Source organism: Solanum dulcamara, chromosome 2 (assembly GCF_947179165.1).
Source record: "Solanum dulcamara chromosome 2, daSolDulc1.2, whole genome shotgun sequence".
Taxonomy (NCBI): Eukaryota; Viridiplantae; Streptophyta; class Magnoliopsida; order Solanales; family Solanaceae; genus Solanum; species Solanum dulcamara.
In genome coordinates, this window is record NC_077238.1 from 56,554,741 (window position 1) to 56,570,017 (window position 15,277).

Consider the following 15,277-nt stretch of genomic DNA (forward strand, 5'->3'; position numbering starts at 1 on the left):
CATTCTCATGTTTTTTATGAATCGATGATCCCAGATCTATATTTTCATATATTACTCTTTTTATTATGGGTAAGCTTGATATGAGGTTTGAGTTGTTATCGTAGTCAATTGAGGTGTCTACACCGATTGGCAACTCTATTATAGCTAGTCATGTCTATCGAGGTTGTACAATGTTAATTAATAACCACCCAACCTCTGCTGATTTAGTTAAATTGATTATGTTAGACTTCAATATCATTATGGGTATGGATTGGTTGGAAGCATGTTATGCAAACATTGATTGTCGTGTAAAGCTTGTCCAATTTCATTTTTCAGGTGAGCCTAGCCTTGAATGGAAAGGTAACCCAGCCACGCCAAAGGGTAAGTTTATTTCATACCTCAGGGCTCGAATATTTATTGCTAAAGATTGTATATACCATCTGGTTCATGTTAGGGATATATATAAGGAGTTAGTGACTCTTTAGTCAGTTCCTATTGTGAGTGAATTCCTAATGGTATTCCTTAACGAACTTCCAGGAATTCCTTCCAAAAGGAAAATTGATTTTGCTATAGATTTGCTTCCTGATACGCAGCCTATATCCATTCATCCTCAAAAAATGGCTCATACGTAGCTAAGGGAAATGAAGGAACAACTGGACTTACTTGATAAAGGCTTTATTTGGCCAAGTATATCCCCATGGGGTGCTCTAGTACTCTTTGTTTGAAATAAAGATGCCTCCTTTGGGATGTGCATTGACTACAGACAACTAAATAAAGTCACTATTAAAAATAAATATCATCTTCCACGATTGATGACTTGTTCGACAAGCTACCTGGTGCCAAATTATTTTCAAAGATCGACTTATGATTTGGTTATCATCAACTGTGGGTCAGGGATATTGATATCCAAAAAATAACATTTAAGATGAGGTATGGCCATTTTGAATTCCATGTTATGTCTTTTAGGCTTACAAATGCCCCAACATCCTTTATGGATCTTATAAATCTGGTATTCAAACCATTCTTGGATGAATTTGTGATTGTGCTTATTCACAGTAAGAAACCAAGCATGCGGACCACTTGCGAGCTGTATTGCAGACTCTTTAGGACTACAAGTTATATGCTAAATTCTCTAAATATGAATTTTGGCTAACTTCTATAGCTTTTCTTGGTCATGTTATTATCGGCGCTGGTATCAAAGTTGATGGCCAAAATATTGAAGTTGTGATGACTTGGCCAAGGCCCTTGAATCTGGTAGAGGTTCTTAGCTTTTTAGGCTTGGCCAGGTATTTCTGAAAGTTTGTGAAGGGATTTTCCTCTACCTTTAAAGGAGCTAAGTTTCAATGGATTGAGGCATACTAAAAGAATTTTCAGGAGCTAAACAAAAGGCTTACCATGGAACCTATTTTGACTCTTTCTGATGGCAACGTGGGTTATGCTGTATATTGTGATGCCTCGAGAATTAGACTAGGTTGTTTTCTTATGCAACATGGTAAGATTATCGCATACGCCTCCAGAAAATAGTGGAAACATGATCAGAACTATCCTGTACATGATTTTGAGTTAGCCGCATTTGTCTTAGCCCTAAAGATTTGGCAGAATTATCTATAAAAAGTGCATATTGATGTTTTCATTGATCACTAGAATCTTCAGTATTTTTTTTAAGCAGAGGGATTTGAATCTACGGAAAAGAAGGTGGCTAGAATTATTAAAGTACTATAATATTGACATTTTATATCATCCCAACAAAGCTAAGTTGTTGCTGATGCACTTAGCCGAAAGTCCATGGATATTCTAAGCCATGTTGAAGATAATAAGGCCAAAATGACCAAAGCTTTATGCTAGCTATTTAATTTGTAGGCATGATTGGTAGATGTAAAGGGTAGAGGTGTTGTCGTTAAGAATACAAAAGAATCCTCCTTTGTTACTAAAGTGAAAGATCAACATCACGAGGATCCTGAGCTTATGAAACTAAGGGAAGGTATTCCACAGCAGCAACAACCTTTATTTGAGCTAACTGAAGATGGAGTCCTCAAATACCAGGGTAACTTTTGTGTACAAAAAGTCGAAGAGCTCTGCACTAAGATTCTTGTAAAGGCCCATTATTATAGATATACATCTCACTCTGGAGCGACAAAGATGTACCAGGACCTTCAACAGATCTATTGATGGAATGGCATGAAGAAAGATATCGCAAAGATGGTAGCCCAATGTCCCAATTCCCAACAAGTTAAAGTAGAACATCATAGGCCTAGGGACTTAACTAGGTATATTAAGCTTTCATTACAGAAATGGGACATGATAAATATAGACTTCATCACTGGGTTGCATCGCACATCATGGAGGTATGATTCTATTTGGGTAATTTTTGATAGGTTGATGAAATTTGCTTATTTCTTGCCAATCAGGATGACATTTTCAGTCGAGGATTATGCCAAGTTCTATATTTGAGAAATGGTGCACCTTCATGAAGTTCCAATATCTATTATCTCTGATAGAGGGGCTTAATTTACAACACATTTTTGGAGGTCTAGGCACTCAGGTAAATCTTAGGACCGATTTTCATCCACAAACCGATGGACAGGCAGAGCGTACTATTCAGACCATTGAGGATATATTACGTGCTTCCATGTTGTATTTTAATGGAAGCTAGGATGATTATTTACCTCTTATTGACTTTTCTTATAATAACATAAAAAAGGCCTTATTCTTTGAAAGATTTCGTCAATCGAACAAAAAATTCCAAGCTATTAGTTAGATAGCCTCTTACGAAAACACTATATGCTCAAAAGTTTAGGTCACCAATTGGTTGGTTCGAGGTCAGAAAAGCAGAGTTTCTACGTCCTAATCTAGTCTAGTAAGCGATTGAAAAAGTAAATCTTATTATAGACCGGCTGCATACAACATAGAGTTGGCATAAGTCTTATATAGATGTTCGACGATGAGACCTAGAGCTTAAAGTAGAAGATTGGGTTTTCTTGAAAGTATCACCTATGAAGGGTGTCATGCGATTTGGAAAGAAAGGAAAACTCAGTCCCAGGTATGTTGGACCTTATAAGGTTATTTGGAGAATTGGTAAGGTGGCGCACGAGCTTGATTTTCCTTCAGAATTAGAGGCAGTCCATCCTGTGTTTCATGTATCTTTGTTGCAGAAGGATATTCGCGTTGCTGAAGATTATTTTATGCGGAGGTACCAGCAGCTATATTAGATCGGCAGGTAAAAAGGCTTTGAACTAAAGAGATGGCTTTTGTAAAGTGTTATGGAGAAATAACAACATCGAGGAAATGACTTAGGAAGCTGAGGAGGAAATGATGAAGAAGTACCCCCATCTATTTATGGCTTAAGGTGAATCACATTTCAAAAATATGCAATTATTTCTTTACAACTTAATTGGATTTTAAATGACTTGAAAGTGTAATTTATGTCTTATTGCGAGATAGCTATACAAAGTCTAATAGTTGAAATTTTCAGAATTTGATTTAAGCTTTGAAAATGTAACAAATATAGCCTTGCAAATAATGTATTAGTGGGAAAAGAATTCGACCAAGGAATTCCATCAATCCATTCACAGACGAATGCTCTTAAGGGGATAGAATGTGAAACCCCATGATGTTTTTCTTGAATAATATACGTAGCGTGGCGTGGTTATATAATATGTATATGACTTGGTATAGTACATCAGGAGAAAGATACTGCAAATGTGTGGTAATAACAAGAAACTAAAGTTTTAGGTCAAAGGTTCCTAGTTAAAGAAATGGCTCGGGTAGCAACCTGCCCGTTCTGAAGGTTTAAAGTAACTTGCACCTATAGGATAAGGTCAAGAGTGTCTAATATGCTAAGAATATTGTGTTATGAGGTATTATAATAGCACAATGGTCATATGTTAAGTTTTGGAGTCAAGCTAATTGCAAAATAAATGTCGGCAAAAGTTATAGTAAGTTCTCTTATAATTGTTTTTAATCTTTGGGTCAAATATCTCAGATCATTTCTCGTAATGTATAAAGAACTTAGGGTCCAAAACCAAAGACATCAATGGTCAAAGAGTGTCGTGACTCGACCTAGGGCCTAGTCTTAACATGATGATTAAAACCCTGAAGGGGCTCCAACCAAGCCTCTTGTACATATCATAAGCATACATAAGGTGAAATATAAAAGAGGAAACATCATAAAAGAGTCTAAATCATGAATAAAAATCTGAAAATATCTTATGACAACATAGACTCAATCATATGTCCAACTAGATGCCTCTAAACATGAGTATGGGCGGGGGCTAAGACATGCCCTTAGCTCACCCTCAATATACAACGCAAACAAAAGTCTTTTGCAAAGGAAACAATAACCAACTTGAAACTAGTCCTCGGTCAATGAGGACTCACCACAACACCTTCGGACAGGAATGCCTACTAGTTATGTGGACGATTAGGATCTTCAACCTCAACCCCTACATTATGAGACAATGTAGGCAAAAAGTATGCATTAGTACATTGGAATGTACTAAGCATGAGGGCGTGACATACAACGTAAATCATGGAATACAAAGGTCAAGTAAAACACATGATAAGATGGAATACGTAAAGTCATGAGAAAATCATATTGACCAAAGCATTTAAAAGCATAAATTTAAAATCATAACATACTTAAGAGATCATACATATGTGGGATAGGAACCATAACCAACAATAAGACCATGTGGGCTATATCATGGAATCCAATAATACCCACATCGAGAAGGAGGAGGCTACTTTTCTAAGGTAGACTCCTCATCATGAACATGTGCTATTTGTGGATTCACTAGCTAGGCCATAAAGGCAACCTATGGTGGCACATAGTTTATGAGACATGGGGCTGCTACTAAGGCATTTGGTAGGGCCCCCACCTCAAGTCCACTCAGTGCTAAGTCAAATCCCACGAAATACATACATAACATAAGATCATAATATCATATGTCATAGTCATGATCATAGGCTTGAAATCATAGAGTAGCTCATTTTCATAACATACTTATAATATGAGAATTGTCCTTTCATCATTATAATCATTTTTACATAATTCATATCATTATGCCTTAGGTCACCACATAGGGACCTAAGTCACCTTACTTCATAACTTGCATGAAATTCCATAATTTGAGACATACTTATAATTCATGATCATAATAGAAATACATAGTCATAATTCATACTTTGAAAATTAATGACCATAGCTTGAACTTGAAATCAGGGTATGACATGAATGCATGATCAATTGACTTAAAAATCATGAAATTTACTTGAAGATATGCATGATCATAAGCTTTATATCAGCTCATACATAATTCATATAGATAATATCCTAGAAATAAATTAAAATACTCATAATTTATATCATGAACCCTAGAAATCAAAATAGGAGAATTCATGGGAAAACTCTTCAATTTAAGTCAATAACCATCAATTTATATCAATATAGTCTCATGATCATGCTTTAAATCAAAATTCATGTAATTGGAATAGAGATCACAAAACCCATAAAATACCATACTTTAATTTCATAGAAAACCTTGAGAAATTGATTGGGCTTCATGGATGAAAAGATTCATGAATTAATACCCACATACCTTGAGTGAGAACACCAATTAATTTGGAAGAACTTGAGAGTTCTGATGGAGAAATTGAGTGAATTTGCTTGAAGTCTTTAATGGAAACCTTTGAGAGCCTTTTTGTACAAGAATTGTAGAGGAATGAATAGAATTAGAGGTTTAGGTTAATTTATAGAGTTGAATTAGGTCCTAAAAACGTCTAGGTCATTAACTAATAATTTGGGAAAAGTCTAAAACACCCTTAAAAAACTCAATTCGGCCAGAAATGCTTCCCAAGTTCGCGATGCAAACCTGTCGCGATCAACTCGGCTGAAAAACTGTCCCATCTCTGCGATGTGGTCCTTTTGTGGACCACATTGTTATTTGATTTCTTTGAAAATCCTTCGTCCATTCTACGGGTCCTAAAAATTTACCAAGACTATTTTCTCACAGGTTTTGACCCCCTAATTAATATTCCAAACTCGAATTTTCCAAAAAGATTAAGAATAATGCATTACATGAGCAACCTATTTCCAAGACATTCTTAAGGTATCTTGTGGGCATTTTTGAGGGATGTTACAAAAAGTGTAGTTTGCAACCAAAAACACATCATGTCAATCAGACATTGGAGTAAAAAGTTATGACTATTTTACCATGGGCTATCCGGGCTGAAACTGAGTCACGAACTGGGTTGGGTCAACAATTTGGTTATGTCAGAATTTGGACATTTTAAGGCATTAAAATATTTCATTTCAGCTCAAAAATAGTAATCAAGCTAAAGTTAAGGTTCCATGGTGTTCTTGGGTGATTAAGGTGAGTTTTTAATAATTTTTACCATTAAAGTTTGTCCCCGTGCCTAGAAACACGATCTCTACGTGTGACAATCATTTTCCCCTTCTATTAGCTGTGTTTGAAGCTATTTTTGGAAGATAAGACTTTGTAGTTTATAGTTTTTTGTTAAGCTTTATACTTTTTTTTCTAAGGTAATTATCTCGAGACTCTTTTATGATTGTTTTTACGAAGTTCTACGGACGTTTTTTCAAGTTATAATCCTTGGATAATATGCCGATTTAAGATTAATTATGAACTATTCATAGGTATAATTAAGATACATATATATAATGTTTACGAAGCTTAGGACGTAATGAACAACTTTTGTTAACACTAAGCTTTGCCCTTCCTTTTAGCACGAATTCTGAGAAATTTCTACAACACCAAATATGATATTTTACTATTCTATTGTTAGAAAGACCTTATGTGAAAGGCATTGGGATCATAGCTGGAATACTTTTATCATGCTATTTGGTTGATATTCCACTCGTTCGGTTAACTAGGCTATTCGATATCAATATATGTCATTTTGTCGGCTTTCTTGACCATATGTCCATATGAATTCTTATTTGTCTTTGGGTGGTGTAACTTAAAAATATATGAAAGGCATTTTAGTATTTGCGATATATTTTTTTTTCTTGTTAAAGTGTATTTTTAAAACTTTAAAGTAACTCATCGATTTCCCAAAAATCTTAAATATAAATTTTTATGTTTAAACTACTGAAAGACTTGATGTTTGAAAGTACTTTCTTTTTCTAATTATCAAAGGATTAGGTATAAGAACTAAGTGCAGTAACTTAAGTTCCTTATGGACATCTTCAAGGTTAAGTTATCTTTCTAAAAATTCGAGTTAAGTTTGCAAGCTTATTTGAAAAAATTATGAGGTTCCACGAGGCGTTTACATGCGATACGAAAGTAATTATCGAATTATGAGAATAAGAGTACTAATGAGCCAAGATTGGATAAGTTCTTAATATGGCATCATATGTTCAAAGTTCATATCATACATGGCATGTTATGCATGGACTCTGAGCTATAATCGGAGGTAAGGAGCCTAGTTTTCCAATAGAATATATATATTGATGAAAATACATGACATACCCAACCAAATGCTATATACATATTCATGACATACAATTACACGAGCATACCATACATATTTAATTACTATAAGGTCGGATGTCTACCATGGAGGCTTTCAGAGTTTTAGTGTCAAGTGGTATCTCAATTACCCTTTTTACAGCAGCTATTTATAATTCTACTTTCTGCCTTACATACCAGTACATTTTATTTGTACTAATGTCCTGCCGCCTAGGGACACTGCATTTTTGTTTCATGCGTGCAGGTCCAGGTAGGGATTTTGATCAACCCCTCTACTACAATTCAAGATTTAGTTGTGAATTGGTAAGCTCCACCTCTTCATGGAGCTTTCATAGAATATTTACTTTTTTGTACAATTTGGGTATAGTCGGGGCCTTATCCCGACAGTGGTTATGACACTCTTAGAGGCTATTGTGGACACAATATTCTGGATTTTCTTTTTGTAGCTTTTAGTCTCCAATGCATAGGCTTGGCATGTATATATATCTGTGTATGCATGTATGTATTCAATTGCAACCTCGTCGGCTAGCTAGTAATTTATCATCTTGGCTTATCTACCTTTGATTATATGATTTAGTGTTATTCAGGTCATGACGTTAACGGTCCAAGCTTAATATTTTAGATGTTGTGCTTCCCATTTTTTTGGGCCTCCTATTTATTTAGCTAGTATGTTCTGCGGCTAACTCGATCAATTATGGTATCAAGTGAAAGTCGGACCTCCCCTATTTTGGGGTGTCTATCCATGGAGTACCAAGGTTTTCAATTCTCTCTTTCATGAATTTCTCCTAAATTCAAGTTTTGATCAATTTGCATTGGGTCAATTCAATTATACTTTATTTCAATTATAATGATCTATTCATGCATGATTTCAATTCAATTACATATTTTCAATGTATTTCACAAGGATCCATGGTATATGCTATCAATTTTAAGTATGGTTTATAAATTTATGATTATGAAGCTTATGAAATATCATGTACGATTTATGACAACTATGTATTATTATACAAATATATTTTCAAGTATAAATCATGAATTGTGAACGGTTTTCTCACAATATGCAAGATATCCTGATTTGGATGCTTAGAAAGGCACGTATCTACAAGTTCAAGTTATGATCATGGTTTTCAAGGAGCTATTTTTATGATGTATTTTAATGATGTTCGATTGGTTTATTTACCTTTCCTAATAACTATGTTTTATGTATTTTATTGGGATTAACTTAGTACAAAGTGAACTTTGTGGTGGAGATCCTTGAGGGAACCCTAGGATCAACCCTTAGTGCCAAAACTATGTGCCACCATAGGTTCTTTAATCCTTAGATAGTGGATCTACATATAGATCATATTATGTTTATGATACGGAGTCTACCTGGGCAAGTAGCATCTCTTTTTCCAGTGTGAGAGTTACATCGGATTCCATGTTATAGCTCACATGATTTTAAATATAGTTTAACGTTAATATCTCATATGTGTATATTTTATATTTATAAGTTTTAATGATGTTTTATGATGCATTGACCTTATGATATGATTTCAAGTGTTTTCAAGTTTTATTCATATTTTCAAGGTATTGGTCATACATTATATGTTCATATTGAATATGTCCGATTATCATTGTCCATGCATGTTTCTCATATACTTGGTATATTCTATGTAATAATGCATATTTTTTCCTACATTATATCATAATGTAGGGTCCGATGATCACCACTCTACACATCCCGCTTGTGGCTACATATCGTGTTACCATCTCTTGTTGGTGAGTCATCATGTTTCGAGAAAGTGACATTTATAATTTCTCTATATTTTTTATGACTTTTGTTCTTAAGTTGGTGATCTAGAAACTTGTCCTAAGCCTCATTCATAGTAGAAGAGGTATGCTAGATTTGTCATGGAGTCTATGTTGTCCCGTTATTTGGAGATTCTAGCTTATTTTTCATTTATTGAGACTTTGATTTTGCATTCATGATGTCTCTTGTTATGTTCTTCTTTACCTTATGTATGCTCATATTTGATATGCTAAGATGCTTGGTTGGAGTCTTTCAAGATTATAATTATCGTGTCATGCTTAGGGTCTAGCTTGGGTCATGATAGCTTTATAGGAAGAAATGAAGGTTGGAAGTTCAGGGTGTATGGAGAAGTGGAGAGAGTTAATAGGGAAGTTAGGAGAGTTGAAAATAAATGAGGAAGAAGAAGAAGGGTTGAAAAACCCTTGGGATTTAGAAATCGGTCAAAATTCCCATTTTTGGGTCTCTGATGAGTCAAAATTACAAACTCTTCAGAAATACCTGACTTGCGTTGGACTGGCATTTCACCGGTGTCCACCCGTAAGATGCAGGCTTAGCCAAAAGTTAAATTTTCTTGTCAGTGCATTATATTGCACCGGTGCGGGACTGGCATTGTATGATTTAGAACCAGTGGTCCGCCGATCTGGTAGGTACAACTCTTTCTTTCCAGTTCACTATTTCACACCTGCATTTGACCGACATTGAATGGTTTTTCACCAGCATTTTGTTAGTCTAACATTGATCTCCATGACGACCAATTTCATTATTTTTCACTGGCATCTTTTCATACCCCTGAAACAAACAAAATAATAAAAGTGAAGTAAAAAGAAATTTAAAGACACTTGTGTTGCCTCCCAAGATGCATTTGATTTAATATTGCCCCACAACACAAGTACTTTATTGGTCAACTGATGTCTGGTGGCACCCCCTCCTCCCATGGACCTTCAACCAGTTCATCCATGAATTGTAGTATTGATACCACCCTACACTCATCCGGTGGCTTTATAGAATTGAAAATATTATATGTCACATTATCGCTTCCAACTCTAAATTTGAGCTCTTCTAGGCACCTCAAAGTCAATGTTACAATCCAACACAACAAAATTAGTTAGTAGAATAAACTTGTCTACTTTGACACAGATGTTAAATAGGATTCCAAGATTCCAGAGTGGGTTTGGGATCTCCTAAACCCAACTTGTTGAAATCATAGCGTGCATCAATTTGATACTTTCCCCTAGGTCATACAAGGTTTTTATTAAACATGTACACCCTGATGGTCCACAGAATTGTCAAGGCTCCCGAATCCTCTCTCTTTGGGCCAAATTACTTGCCATCACAATACTAAAATGATGTGACACCTCGATTGTGCCCACACCGACCATCCTATTTTTCTTCAGCAACTCTTTCATAAACTTTCCATACCCCAGCATTTGTAATTAAGGATCGACCAATGGTATGTTCACGAATAACATGCTAAACAAATCAATGAACTTCTTGAATTAGTTGTACTCTTTCTTCTTCATCAATCTTTGAGGGTATGGAGGGGGACACTTAGGTATATCATTCTTAGAAGATTTATATCCTTTGTTTCTCTCAATGTCAACCATCACAATAGGAGGATCATCCCTTTTTTGTTCATCACACACATTCTCCTCAACATCGACCACAAGTGGTATGGGTGCACTAGGCTTCATCACCCCATCACCCACTTCATAACTCATAACCTTTTTAGGCACAACATTGTTATTATCAAGCAACCTACCACTTCTAGCTACTATTTTCATGCAATGGTCATCATTCTTTAGATTGGGAAAGGTTTCACAAGAGACCGTACCTTTTTCCTGTGGATTCATTTGAGTCGACAAGTGGTGCATTTGGCATTATAATGTTTAATTGAAGTTGAGTGAGAACACGACATTTCTTGAATCTCAACCACACTTCATGAAAGACTTCCTCCGATAGTAGCTACAAGTTGTTGATCTCATCCCTCAACTTAAGTATATGTGAGGGTGGGAAGAATCTCTCCGGAACTAAAGTTTTAGGTTTAGCCCAAAAGGTTATTGATCCTTGGGGTAGTTCCTCAAGCCAAATGATGGCCTCCTAGTTAGAGAAAATAGGAACAAACTCAGTAGATATTTGGATGATGTTGTTCATTTTAAATGGTCGACACACCTTAAATTTTTTTTGAATATTATAATTTGTATCCTCAATCTCTTGCCCACCAAAAAGACCCTTCATCTAAAGAAGGTGCAGTATTATACTTGTAACATGAAAGCCTGCAGTTCCTAACGTGGGTGGTAGGCATATGGCTCCCTCTACATCGTGCTCTAAGGTCTCATCATCACCATTTTTTTAGAATCCATCCACACTCTCATTATCACTAATGTGGCTCATGTTTCCACTGTTCACACAAGCAAAACACAAAAGAAGTAGAAAGAGAACAAAATGCATGCAAGAATGAATTAAAAATCAAAGGCAATTGCTAGCAAGGTCCCATCAATGACTCCATTTTTTGATAATGCTCAACTATACCTTACAATTAAGGCATAGGAAGACATTTGCAAAAATAATACCCAACTTATGAGGTCGAGGTTGAACCACAAGGACCGATAGAAAGGATTAAGCTTTAATCAATTTATCATTTCAATACTAATAAGAAAAATGTATTCTAGAATAAGTATGTAAAATGAGGGGATTCGGAAAACACTACAATTACTCAATCACAAGTATCAATTGTCGAAGGTCAACACAAATGAGTTTTCACTAAGATGGAACGACTAGGAGTGTATACTTAAGATGGAACGACAAGTATCAATTGCAGTCGAACCTACTTTTGGATCAGCAGAATGCTGATGTTCACATTGTTCAAGGCCGGTGCTTCAAAAAAATTCTTCCATTTCTGTCTGATGTATAGTTGGTGAGATTCCAATTACACACTATTTGATTTTGGTTCCTTTGTCCATGTTTTTTTAGTAAAACGTTTTTTTAAATCCTTCAATATTTATTTTTCAAGAAATGTGTGCATAAAAGTGTCACAACCCAACCTAGGGCCTAGTCGTAACACAACGATCGAAACCCTAAAGGGATTCAACCAAGACTCTTGTTCATATCATAAGCATACATAAGATAAAGTAAAAGCAGAAACATCATAAGAGGGTCTAAACCATGAATAGTAAACGAAGAGTATCACATGACAATATAGACTCGAAATATTTGTCCAACTAGATGCCTCTACTCATGAAATTGGGCGGGGGATAAGATATGTCCCTAGCTCACCCTCAAAATGAAACATAACAAAAGTTTTTGGAAATAATATCCAACTCGATAACTAGTTCTCGATAAAGAAGGACTCACAACAACTTCGCTGGATAGGAAAGCTTAACTAGCTACGTGGATGGATATGATCCTTAACCTCAACCCTTATATTATTAGACAATGTAGGCAAAAAGTATGCATTAGTACGTGTGAATGTACTAAGTATGAGGGCATGACATGCAACGTAAATAATAGAATGGAAATCCCTACACATAATGATCGCCAATCTCTCTCTAATATCTCACTAGAAAAAAAGCTCTCAAAGAAGACTAGTTTTAAACTTATGGCTACCAGGGAGCCGGATCCACCTATGGACCTCCAAAAATTTCGTTCAAAAGACAAAATCGTAGGTATCGACGAGACGAATCCAACACAATAGGAATCGTCTCAATCGGACATTCGAAGCTTCGGGAATGTTGAAAAAACAGCAGCGATCACTGTTCAACATTCTGCCACTGATCAAGGAACCAATTCTAAGTCAACTTCTGTAATTTGTATTGATAAACCATCAATTGGGGATGTTAGAACAGCATCCCAGCCACATCATATCAAAAATCCAAGGGATTTCACCGTGGAAATTGAGAGAAATCCAGGCGTGACAGTGGGACGAAACTCCGGCGAAACGCCGGCCACTCAAACTACAAATTCGACGGCCTACGATGTTATTCGAGGTGGCGCACCACCTGGGGTTGGTAGTGCACCCCCAGGCGCACCTCATACTAAAAGCCCAGCTCCAATGGGTGACGGCGTCGCCGGCGACACACTATTGAACTCCGACGTCGGTGTTCTGGCGACATTCTAGATTCAAGACCAATTCCATCTTGTAGAGGAGATCAATACGAATACAACCATCCAAAAATCGCCGCCATACACAAAGCCAAACTCGTCGAATATCAATTTGAAGAATTCCGGCGGTGAAGTGATTTCCGATTGTGGCGGCGTCGCCGCGTCTGGTGGCGAAAATACAAATTGTTCTGGGGGTTTGGTAGACGATCTTACAAGGAACACAATGAACCAAAAAGCCCCATCAGCAACAACACCTATCTCCTCCAATTTGGAAATTAGGGTTCCAATCCAACCTGCCGGAGGCAGCGCAGCGGCAAAGCTCCAATTCCAAAATTGGCAATGCCAACCTGTTCATCTTGAAGAGAGGAGTCCAGAAACACAAAAAGCCCCTTCAGGTATGGTCCCTATCAATTAGGGTTGCCAATTTGAGTACTAACACTGGCAGCGGCAACACTGGAACTCCGGCGATCGGAAAAAAATGTTTCTAGTTTGAATAATAATACGCACCAATACAGTATCCATCAAAAAAATTTAAATTCAAAAAATGACTATCCTAACACACCAAATGCCAATACTAGAATTGAACCTAACGTAAAAATCACCGAAAACACTCATCCGGTGAACGCCCAAAGAAATTCTCAAGGTATTACTAATCCCCATATCAGTACGAACGTTTTAAACCAAATGCCACAATTTTTAGACACCTCTAACTCAAATTCCAAATTTCCATCTTGTGATAATAGAGTCGAAAACAGTCTTTTAGTGCCCAAAAATGTTTCCCCAGATAATCCTAGCACCTTAACTAATCCTAAAAGTACCAAATACCATCCCAGTTCAGACTTCCCTCCAATATCTTCTAATTTCCAAAAATACGACCCAAAAAACTCTAGAAATCCGGTAGTGACCCTAACCCCTAGTGCGCTACCTCCAAAGACCAAGCCCCCTATCAACCAACCGGTCACCACAAATCACCCTCCGCCCCCTATAGCAAAACAATCCATGGCCACACGGCTGAGAGCTACACAAACTGAGAATACTACCAAAATTGACCTTACAACCCCAAAAAGAGTAATGAAACAAGGCTGTCCTGCTATTATGTTTAAGAGAGAGGACTACATGATTAAAATGGCAGAATCATGTAAGTACACCCTCATAGGCAAGTTCTATAGCCCAATGCCCAAGATGGAGGTCATTCGAAAGAAATTCATTGCCCAAACAGAACTCCGAGGCAAGGTCAAGATTACGCATTTTAACTCTAGACATATATATATTGACCTGGATAACAAACACGATAGAGCTACTGTCTTAGATAGCAAGCGCATGTACATTGAAGGTGTCTTTATGAGATTTCAAGTTTGGACTCCTACCTTTGATCCAAACTATGAAACCCCTATTCTCCCTGTATGGGTCATACTCTCGGAGCTCTCATGGCATTGTTTCCATAAAGAATTTGTTACGATTTTGCTGGAGGACGTGGGACAAGTATTGCACTTAGACATGGCCTTTATGCAAAAGACGAGGGGTAGCATAGCAAAAGTAAAAGTCCAAATGGACATCACCAAGCCTAGAATCCAAAGTGTGTGGATTGGCTTTGACGAAAATGATGACCTAAATGGGGAAGGTAGATGGCAGGATATCAAATATGACGATATACCACTTTATTATACTTATTGTAAACACTAGGGTCATACTCCTCTAGCCTGCCCAGTCAGCAGACGAGATACAGAACGCAATAAGGCCAAAAACAAGGAAGAAGAGCCAAAGAAAGATGAGTCGACAAAAAACACAGGTATGATCTCTTCTCCGACTGTTTTAACTAATATTGTAAGTGTCAGACAATAGGTACCGATACAAGAAACAACCACCATAACTCAAGGAGGAAGAAACAAAATACAGGAACACTAAAACAACCAGAACA